The sequence below is a fragment of the Elephantulus edwardii genome, unplaced genomic scaffold (assembly GCF_000299155.1).
Source record: "Elephantulus edwardii isolate Elephantulus edwardi_28Jun2011 unplaced genomic scaffold, EleEdw1.0 scaffold00929, whole genome shotgun sequence".
In the NCBI taxonomy this organism is placed as follows: Eukaryota; Metazoa; Chordata; class Mammalia; order Macroscelidea; family Macroscelididae; genus Elephantulus; species Elephantulus edwardii.
In genome coordinates this window covers 3,789-15,758 of record NW_006400679.1, presented here as the reverse complement: position 1 = coordinate 15,758, position 11,970 = coordinate 3,789, and the positions used below count along the sequence as shown (strand labels likewise).

At 38.8% G+C, this 11,970-nt stretch overlaps 1 pseudogene; it reads right to left on the bottom strand.

Moving 5' to 3' along the window:
• Nucleotides 1-209: 209 nt before the first annotated feature.
• LOC102845445 lies at nucleotides 210-620 on the bottom strand (annotated as a pseudogene).
• Between the last annotated feature and the right edge of the window lie 11,350 nt (nucleotides 621-11,970).

Below are 11,970 nucleotides of genomic sequence, written 5' to 3'. Positions count from 1 at the left end.
GTCCCAGCTCTGATTTTTTGGGAGTGTATTCCTAGTAGTAGAATGTTGGGTCAAATGATATATCTATTTCCAACCTTTTTTTTAACTTAATTTTTTATTTTCCATCACCCAATGCCATGAACCCCACAAATGATTCTTAGACTAATAACACATGCAGCAGTCAGACACTAGGATTTTGGGGGGTATTTTTAATGACTGAAATAGAAGATTTAAAATCTCAGCTTCTGGAAGAACCACTTGTTTTTGCCTGTCTTGTACCTCTCCTCAAATTTGATCTTGGCTTCCCTCCTTGCCTTGCGTTTAAGAGCAGGGTCTCTGAAGACATCCTTGTTAACAACGGTTTTGTCCAAGGGGATATCCACAGAGTACCTTGAGGGCATGAGGTGATTGTAGTTATAAACTTTCACAAAGGACTTGATCTTTGACCTCCTGGCAATTTTTTTCTTGCCCATGGCAGCTGTCACTTTTCGGGGATAGCGGTCAATTCCAGCTACCAGAGCGTGGCTGTAGGGGCGGTCGGAGGTGCCATCATCAATGTTCTTGACGATGACAGCTTTGCGTCCAGAGTAACGTCCGGCCAGGACCAGCACCACCTTCCCTGGTTTCATGAACTTGCCCATTTCCACAGCTGCCAGCCAGACCGACAACTCATTTCCAACTTTTTGAGGAAACATCAAATTACTCTCCATAGTGGTTGTGCAATTTTACATTTCTACCAGCAGTGTATGAGAGTTCTGATCTCTCTGTATCATCACCAGTATTTCTTGTTTGTTGTCCTGTTGGACTTTGCTATTATTGCTTGGGTGAAATGATATCTCATTATTGTTTTGATTTGTATCTCTCTAAAAACTAGTGATTTTAAACATTTTTTCATGTGTTTTCTGGGCATCTGATAAGATGAAATACTTAGAGAAAAAATCTAACTAGACACACAAATGACCTATATTTTAAAAATTCCAAAACACTACTACAAAAAAACAAAAAGAGACCTAGATAAATGGAATAATATGGAATGTTCATGGATAGGAAGACCTAATATTGTGAAAACTACAATACAACCAAGAGCGACCTATAGGTCAATGCAATCCCTATATGGATACCAACACCATTCTTCAACAAAATGGAAAAGGAAATTTCTAATTTTATCTGGAAAGGAAAGAGACTCAAAATAAGTGAAACACTATTGAAAAAGTAAAACAAAATAGGAAGTATTACACTCCCTGACTTAAAACTTACTACACAGCCATAGTAGTCAAGACAGTATGTAACATGTACATCAATGGAATAGAATCAAGAGCCCAGAAATCAATTCATCTACTATGGTCAACTGATCTCTTTGAAAAGGAGACAGAATCAATAAAAGTAGGGAGACAATAGCATCTTTAACAAATAGAGTTGGCAAAATTGGACAACTATCTACAGAAGATTGAAGCAAGATCCACATCTCACATCAGACCCAACAACCAGCCCAAGTTGAATCAGGGACCTAGGAGAAAAACAAAAGACTATAAAGTTTATCAGAGAAAAAAAATAGGAACAAACTTAGAAGCCCTAGTATCTGGCATGAATAGTATCAAGCATAAATACAAACCTACAATCAGGAGAGGATGAAATAGATCAATGGGACCTTCTAAAAATCAAATCCTTGTGTGCATAAAAAAAATTTACCCTAATAGAGTAGAAAGGAAAGCCACCAACTGGGAAACATATTTGGCAATGATATATCTTATAAGATTCACAAATAAAATAAAAATAAAATTTATAGAATATTCCAGCACATCAACAACAAAGAAAAAGATAAACAATTCTTTTTGTTCTTCATAAATTATGTCCTTGGTGTCATCCCACAATTTGTCTGGCCTTCAGTGGTTAGTGTTCAATAAATCAAATCCATTCTTAGAAGATTTTTAAATTTGGTTTTTGCCTCATATACTTTAGACACGTGGACAGGAGGGACCAATCCTTGGAGAAGGACATCATGCTCTGAAGGGTGGAGGGACAGCACAGGACAGATGAGATGGATTGATACAGTAATTGGGGCAATGGGGTGGGTGTGTTGGAATTAGTGAGACTGTCTTAGAACAAGGCAGGGTTCAGAGCTCTCTATGGGTTGCAGGCAATTTGATGGCACATAACAACCACAACAACCATATATGGAAAAAGAGTCCACAAAAACAAAAATAAAATCTGAAGTCTGTTGTTGTTTCATGATGTCTTTCCTGGCCTTGTACCCAAAGTATGTGAGATGAAGCTTCAAAATTCTAGCCTCCAAGGAGATATTTGGTTTCACTCTTTCCAAGACAGACCTTGTTTCCTTGGTAATATATGGTATATTCAAGACTCTTCTCCGGCACCACAATTCAAAGGCATAGATTATTTTTCTATCATCTTTAGTCATTGTCCAGCTCTCTGATACATAGCAAGTAATTGCAAAGACCATGGCTTGGATTAGGTATACCTAGTTAGTTTCTAGATTGATATTGTTGCTTTCAGTATAGCAGATTTCCCCAATACAATCTGTCTTTTGATTTCCTGACTGCTGGTGTTAACAGCGTTCATTGTGGAGCTGAGGAAGTTGTAATTGTTAACAGACTTGATCTCTTCTCCATCTATCATGCTCCAATTGGCTTAGTGGTGAGAATCTCTGTCTTCTTGATGTTCAACTTCAATCCATATTGAAGACTACTGTCCTTGACCTTCTGCAGGAAGTGCTTCAGGTCTTCTTCAGTTTCAGAAAGCAAGGTTGTATCATCTGCATAACATAGGCTGTTTATGAGTCTTCATCGAATCCTAATGCCACGTTACTCATAAAGCCCTGCTTCCCCAATGATCTGTTCTGCATATAGATTAAAAAGATATGGAGATAGGATGCATCCTGATTAATTCCTTTCCTGATTTTGAACCTTGCAGTGTTTCCCTGCACACCCTCCTAAATGTGAGACAGAAAACAGCATAAAAGACCAGTAGCAGTGTGTGGTGCACGACATCACAGAAGTGACTTTTGGACTAAGCTATCATATCAAGAGGTGGCTGGGGAAGGGAGGGCTTGACCAGGTAGGCAATGATGATAAATCAGGGAAAGGGAAGAGACCACACACACACACACACACACACACACACACACACACACACTGTTATTAAGTTCTGTCAAGTAGAGCACGAGTCAGCAACCCAATGAACAAAAGAACTGAACCCTGTTCTATAACTATCGTCAAATCTCTATGTTCATAGAGTTTCTAGAAGTATGTGGTTTAGCAAGTGAATCAGTCTAGAAGCTCTACAAAACACTATCCATGATGGGTAACTATTATGGCATTTGACACACCAGTGGCACTTCATTTAGTATCACAGCAACCCCAAGTTACTTCAGTACAGCAAATTTACAGACCAGTGCTGTATCACTTAAAAGAATGTTAATCCCAAACACAATTAACACCAGGCCCTAACAAATTTTAAATACAGGGATTGCCCACTGGATCCTGGTTGACTCTAAACCAAGAGGCTTCCAGCCCACAGTTCATTATTAGCTAAATCCAGCAAAGCAAATCAGATCACTCCTGATTGTAAATGGGACAAAAAAACCAAAACAAAACCCAATCACAGTCCACACCCAACTCACACCAAGACAAGAGAAAGCATCTTCCAGAATTCAAGAATCCAATTGAACCTCCAAATTGGAGACTTTGTGTGTGTGTGTGTGTGTGTGTGTGTGTATGCATTTATATATATATAATATGTTTATATATGTGTATATGTGTGTATTACACAAACACTTTATATATACATACATAAATCTGTTCCTTTCCCCCAAAAAAGTGATACAAAAGAATGTAGATATTATAAAAGAATATAAATAATATCATATGCAAGTAAAATCTTGCTAAATATTATTTTTTAAAATGGCTGGAACCATACAGCTATAGGGAACTGCCAGAACTTAAAGCTGAATTCAGAAGAGATCTCATGGTATAAGAGATGTCATTACTGATGCCAGATGGATCTTGGCTGAAAACAAAGACATATGTTTATTTGGTTTTATCAACTATGCAAACACATTTGACTGTGTGGATCATAACAAACTGTGGATAACATTGAAAAGAATGGGCACCTCAGAACAATAACTTGTGTTCATGTGAAACCTATACATAGACAATAGAAGCCAATCGTCCAAACAGATCAAGGATATCTTTCATGGTTTAAAATTAGGAGAGTTGTCAAGCATACACAAAGGACATCAGGAGAAGGAAATGCCTGGCACCTACGTGGGTTGTGATCTGGACAGGGCTTGAGCACACCATGCAGGTTGGCTCCTCACATACCAGAACCCCGGGTTGTTTAAGTTCAACTGCATGGAAGCTTATTACCATCCAGTCAATTCCAACTCCTGGTTATGTGTGTCAGAGCAGAGCTGTGATCCATGGTGTTTTCAGTGAGTGAGTGTTCACAAGTAGATTGTGAGGTCTTTCTTTTGTGGCACCTCTGGATGAATGTGGACTTCTAATCTTCTGGTGATAGTCAAGCACATTAGTTATTTGCACTGCTCAGAGACTCCAACTACATGCAAACTGCCATGGAAATGAAATGAGGCTGATTCTTGAGTAAATGGAAACTATTTCTAAAGACCCTGAATACCTAGCAGAAGACTCTCATTTTCACTTCTCTTATAAAGGTTCATGCATAGCCCTGCACAAGCACACCAGTCTGTGCCAGGAAATTTGGAAGACCCGGCTAACTGACTGGAAGAGATCCACATTTATTCCCATTCCCAAAAATGTGATGCAAAAGAATGTGGAAATTAACAACATTATTAATATCACATGCAAGCAAAATCTTACTGAAGATTATACTAGAATAGTACATCTACAGAGAACTTCCAGAAGTTCAAGCTGGATTTACAAAAGGCACCAGGGGTTTCATTGCTAATGTCAGATAGATCTTGGCTGAAAGCAGAGAATACTAGAAGGATATCTATCTGTGTCTTATTGACTATGCACAGACATTTGACTGTGTATGTATGTTGTTATTGTTGTTGTTGTTAAGTGCTGTGAGTCATACATGACTCATAGCGACCCAATGAATGAAAGACCTGAACACCTGTATGACTTTCATCCTTTCTCCATGTTCATAGGGTTTCTGGAGGCAAGCTATTTTGGAAGTGGATACCACCCCATCTTCCAAGCTTGTTTTAATCAGGGAGCTCCACCAAACACTGCCCACCGTGGGTAACCATTATCGCGTATGACACATCAGTGTCACAGTGTTCAGCTTCACAGCAACTACGAGTTATCTCTGTACAGCAAGTGAACAGACCAGGGCTATATGACCTAGAAGAATGTTTGAACAAAAACAATTAAGAACAGGCCCGAGGGCTGCAGATTAAAGTCACCCACCTTTGGCCTGGCAGCATCACTTTCTGTCCACTAGGCCAACTGAGCTTTCTCTGTGTTGTTGTTGTTGTTAAGTGACTGTGTATATCATAATAAATTATGGCTAACATTGAGAATGGGAATTCCAGAATATTTAATTGTGCTCATACAAAGACTATATCTAGACCAAGAGGCAATTGTGCAAATAGAGCAAGGGGAACATAAAATGCATGTCATAAAATCAGGAAAGGTATGCATCAGGGTGGTATCCTTTCTCCATGCTTATTCAATGTGTATGCTGAGCAAATCATTTGAGAAGCCTCATGTTAAGAAGAAGAGCGTGGCAGTAAGATTGAAGGAAGAGTCTTCAACAATTTTCTTTTATTCAAATGATACCATCTTCCTTGCTGAAAGTGAATGAGGCTTGAAACATTTGCTGCAGAAAATCAAAGATTGCATCCTTCAGTATGGGTTATACATTTCAACATCAAGAAGACAAAAATCTTCACCACTGGGCCAATAAACAGTATCATGATAGATAGAGGAAAGATTGAAAGTATTAATGATTTCATCTTGCTTGAATCCACAGTCAACACCCTTGGTGCCAGCAGCCAACAGATCAGATGTGTTGCATTGGGAAAATCTGCTGTCAAGGGACCTTTCCAAAGTGTTAAGAGTAATGATATTAGTTTAAGGACTAAGGTGCATCCAATCCAAGCCATAGTCTTTCCAACTACTTGTCCTGTAGCTGATAGTAGGACAATGACTAAGGATGACATAAGAAGAATGAATGTCTTTTTCAAAGACAATAATGTCTTTGAGCTGTACTTTTGGAGAAGAGTACTGACTATCCCATGGATTGCCAAGAGAACAAATTGTGGGAAGCTGAATATAAAATTTAATATTAATAATAAATCAAATGCTGTATCAGGATATAAGGGAGGCATAATATAAGCTGGAGTTCACCCTGAGGCACTAAGGCATTCCTTAAGAGTTAACATCTTCTTAGTTTGTATTTACTGAATCCTTCCCTCCTGAGATTAGCATAAGGTAAACAATAGAGAAGAACTCTGCCTTATCTGCAAAAGACTTCCCCATAATCCTTTCGTTTTGTTTTCTACTTCCTTGTGATTATCCTTTGTTTACCTTCCTGATGATTCTCAATAAATACACAGAGAGGCATGACTTGGGTGCTTCAGTCATCAGGACTTCTAGCCCCCTGTCTTTACTCTCTCTTATTTCAAAAAAAAAAAAATTAGGAGAGTTGTGAGCCAGGATTGCATCCTTTCTCCATCCTTGTTCAATCTGTACACTGAGCAAATGATTAAGAATTTGGACTGTATGAAGAAGAATACAGCATCAGGATTGGAGGAAAACTCATCAACAACCTGAATTGTGTGACACTGCCATACTTGCAGAAATTGAAGAAGACATGTCTCACTTGCTGCAGAAAACCAAAGACTCTAGCCTTCAATATGGATTACATACCAACATCAAGAAAACAAAAATCTTCACCAATAGAACAATGGAACATCATGACAGATGGAGAAAAGAGTGAAGTTGTCAATGATTATATTTTACTTGGATCCACAGTCAACAACTATGATAGCAGCAGTCAAGAAGTTAAAAAAAAAGTGTTACATTGGGGGAAATATATCATACCGTCAAGGATCTCTTTAAAGTGTTAAAGAGCAAGGACATCACTTTAAAGTACACCTGATCGAAGCCATAGTATTTTCAATTGCTTCCTATGGATCTGAAAGTTGGACAACGAATAAGGATGACAGAAGACTTGATGCCTTTGAATTGTGGTGTTGGAGAAGAACACCAGATATCCCCATGGACTGCCAAAAAAACAAAAAAAAAAAACAAAACAAAAAAACAAACCAACCAAACAACCCAAAAAAACCACAAAAAAACACCAAACACCAACAAACCTAAAAAACAAAAAAAACCAACCCCAAACAAATCTCTATTGGAGGAAGAAGTGCAAACTGAGTGCTTTTTTGAGAGAAGGCTTCTGAAACTTTGACTCATGTACCTTGGGCATATGGCAGAGGCCAGACCTTGGAAAAAGATAGCGTATTTGAGAAAGGCGTAGAGTAAAACAAAAATGAGAAAGACCCTCAACAAGGTGGATTGAATCAATGACTGTAATAAATGGTCTTGAGCATACTGGAGATAGTGAGGATGGTGCAAGATAGGATAAGATTCAGGTTTGTCGTTTATGGGATTGCTATGAATCTCAGTCGACTAAATGGCACATAAAAATAACATTCTAGTAGGTAATTAACATTGGTATCTTAATTTGGATTTTCCCCCCAAAGCAAATAATGAGAAAAAGATATGATATAGCTAGTTTCATCTAACTTGAATCTATAAATAATACCCATGAGAACATCAGTCAAAAAATCAGAAAATATACTGCAATTGGAAATTCATCTACAAAGAGGTTATAAAAAACTAAATAGCAAGAATGCCACTTTCAAGATTAAAAACCCAAGCCTTGGATTTGCAATGACCTTATATGCATGTGAATGTTGGACAATGAATATGGAAGACCAAAGGAAATTAATGCTTTTGAATTGCAATGTTAGATGAAGAATATTGGACTCCTAAAAACCCAAACAAATATTTCTTGTGCAAAGTGGAGTCAGAATGCTTGTTAGAAGTAAGAATGGTCAAATTTCTCCTACTATACTTTGGGCATATTATTAAGAGAGGTCAACCTTTGATAAAACAGAAAGTCAGTAGAAAAAAAGGAAGACTTCAAGGACATGGATTAACTCTGTGGCTACAGACAATTTCAAGGATGGCACAGAATTGAGCAAAGGTTTGTTATGTTGTATATAGATTTGACAACTGTTGTTAAGTGTCATCAAGTTGAGTACAACTGATAGGGATATGAACAACAGATCTGAACCCTGTCCTATCCTGTGCCATTCTCACTGTTTCTGAAACACCTGAGACCATTACCTTAGTCACTGTGTCAGTCCATTTCATTGAGGGTCTTCCTCTCTTTCACTGACACTCCACCTTTCCAAGCATGATATCCCTCTCCAATAGCCTCACTTAGGAACATGTTCAAAGTATGAGAGACAGAGCTTTGCCATCTTTGCCTCCAAGGAGCATGCTGGTTTCACTTTCTCTAGGATATATTTGTTTGTTCTTTTAGCAGTCCATGGGATTTTCAATACTCTTCTCCAACATCACAGCTCTGTTTGTTCTTTTAGCTAGAAGCTTCTTAACTGGCAGGTGGTCTCTAGAGGCATCAGTAGGGGCAGAGGAAAATTTTAGAGGAAAGGACAAGAAGCCCATTAAAGGGGATGGTAAAGAACAAGATATCTCAGGGAATAACTAGGACTCAATACTGCTGGAACACTCTGGAAGCCAGTGTGGGATACATTTCAGCATTACCTCAAAGAACAGCAAGGAAGCTGGAATATTTCTCTTCTCATTTCCATCTGTCTTAGCTCAATAGTATTATCAAAGGATATTAACTTTCTGGCACTTTCAGCCTGCCTTGACAGAACCAAAATAAAATCTTTAGGTAGGCACAGGTGCTTACAGCAGGGCCCCACAGCCATGCATGAGAATGGTGAATACTGGCACTATCAATGTCTGATGTACTGATCCTTCTGAAGATAATGTCTTTGTGCCCCTGCAAAATACAATTCTAACTGCCCAAAGGAGTTATCCTAGAAGACAAGTGAGAATGATATGTGATATGACAGAGAAAACTTGTTGAAACATGAAGTTGGAAGGAATATTAGAAACTATGTGTTTCAACTCTTTATCAAAGTATTAATCTCATTACTGACATTTTTACAAAATAATGATCTAATCTTTGCTTGCAGGTAGTGCAGTGGCCACCAGGAATATATTACCTTATGAGAGCTACCTATTTTGTTTCCAGAATACATTGCAGTTAGAGCAAAATCAAGCTGAGTTTAGCTCTGGTTCTTGTATTTCATAGCTGTGTAACTTTGAACAAGGTATTTACGCTTTCTTAGTCTTGGTCTTCTTAGAAATAAAACATCAACAGGGACATCATGTTTGGAAAGATGAAGTCTCAGTGAAGGAGAAGAACCCAAATGAGATGGATTGACATAGTGACTCTAGAGTGTCAGAGATAATGAGGATGGCTCAGGATGGGACAGAGTTCAGGTCAGCTGTTCATAAAATAATTATGAGTTTACCTAACAATAATATAATTTACCTCTTAAGATGATCATTATAATTAAGTAAGAAAATATGAAGAATTTAGCACAATTTCTGACACGTAATAAGTGTTCAAGAAATACTATCTCACTCCTCTATCCTCTTAAATCTCAGGATATTCTTTGCCTCACATTGAGTTTGGGCCTTTCATTCTGATTATTACTTACAGTTGTTGTTGTTGAGTACTGTCGAGTCAGAACCAACCCATAGCTGACCCCCTGGTAGGTTTTCAGAGGCAGTAAATCACATGGGAGGAGCTTGCCCATCCCTCTCCTGTGGAACAGCTGGTGGATTCAAACTGTGTGCCTTTGGGATTGCAGCACAGTTTACTACCACTAGATCAGTAGAGCTCAGAGCTTTCAGAGTTTACTGAGGAATATGAAATAGGTTCAGTTCATCTTCCCACTGCACTGTTTTAAGACTTCTTATGCCTGACTTCCTCTACATTGTGGCCTACCTCTATGGGTCTCTAACTCTAGTCACTCTCCAGAAGAGACTGCATGCCTTCTGGAGACATCGTCAACAATGGAAATCGTATCCTTTTAGTTTTGATGCAAATGAATTAACATGGCTATGTTTCTCCTTTTAACATGAAGAATATATTTTAAGTGCCATTTAAACTCCTTGTTGTCAAAAAATACCTGGATGGTTCAGATAGTTGTTTGGCTGCCAAATGGAAAGTTGAAGATTCAAATACAGAGGTGCCTCAGAGACATGATGACTTTTCTTCCCAAAAAAATCTGCTATGAGCTCTCTGTGCTTTGGGATTGACTCACTGGCAACTGGTTCAGTTTTTTTCTTTATAGTCTAGAAAAGAAGGCAGGGAATGATTTTCTCTGTGCTTATCAAGGTCCATTTTAATACTAGCAAATGTTCCTTTCTTCCTGTACTTGCCTGCTGGCTCTCCATGGTGAAGTGTTCTGTTACGGTTTTTTAAAGGAAAAAGTGTAATGTTTCATAGAAAGGGAAAAAAACCCTTTGCCTTTTGAATAGAAGTGGCCATATATTTCAGAAGACTTGGCAGTCTGTCCTTGGCAGTTGCCAAGAGGTGGGTTGGACAGACACAGCTTGAGCTGGAAAGAACATCGAGCCTTGAAATTCAAAGTGGCAAATGTGACTTTCCCTTTCCCTGCTTGAAGCCCCTGAATGTTCCTTCTGGTCCTGCTGACATCTGGCTGGAGAAGAAAATCACCCAGCAAGAGATCTTGCTTTTCATTACATATAACAGGATTGCATTTTTATCAAGATAGATAGAGGTATATTCATCCCAAGATGACAGAAAGAAGTGTGTGTGCGTGCGTGCGTGCGCGCGCGTGCACATGGATGTTTATCATTGTTATGTGCCATGTTGCAAGGAAGGACCAGTCCTTGGAGAGGGACATCATGTTTGGAAGTGTAGAGGAACAATGAAAGAGAGGAAGACCATCGATGAGATGAATTGATTCAGTGACTGGGGTAATGAGGGTAGGTGTGTCAGAGATAATAAGGTTGACACAGGATAGAGCTGGTTTCAGGGCTATTGTACATAGGGTTACTATGAGTCATAAGCAACTCAATGGCACATAACAACAACAACATGTGCCACTGAGTCACATATTACTCATAGTGACCTTATGTAAAACAGCTCTGCACTCTGCCCTATCCTGGGCCAAAATCTCTTGTCTCCAACACACCTACCTCCATTACCCCATTTATTGTGTCAAACGATCACATTCATAGTCTTCTCCTGCATTGTCCCTCCACCTTGCCATGCATGATGTCCCTCTCCAAGGACAGGAAACATACCCAAAATATGTGAGATGGACCTTCAACATCCTTGCCTCCAAGGAACAGCTTGGTTTCATATTCTCTAAGGCAGATCTATTTGTTCTCTTGACAGTCCACAATATATTCAATCCTTTTCTCTAGCACAACTCAAACACGTAAATATTTTAATGAATTTTAATGAAAGTTTACAGAAATTTAGGGTTTCCAATCATTCATTGTTGCACTTTTCTCCTGCCCACCACTCTCCTCCTATTCACTCTTCTCCTTGAAAAGTAGAAGAAAAACTCTTTCATTGTTATGCAATCCATCCCCCCCAAGTCCACTCCACTGTGCAGCCTTCATTCTGGACTCCTGTCATAACAATAATACCCAATCATATATCCCTTTTAAATAGCTCTCTTCCTCATCTGTTTCAATGCAGTATATATGATTCCTCCCCTCCTTCTCCACCTTCCCTCAACCCCAATGTCAGTCCTGTTTTACAACAGTGGCCCTATGCAGTATTTGTCCTTTTGTGACTGAGATATTTCACTTAGCAAGGTCATCCTCCAAGGCCATTCATTTTGCATAACATTTCAGGAGTTCCTTGTTTTTCAATGTTGCATAGTATTCTATT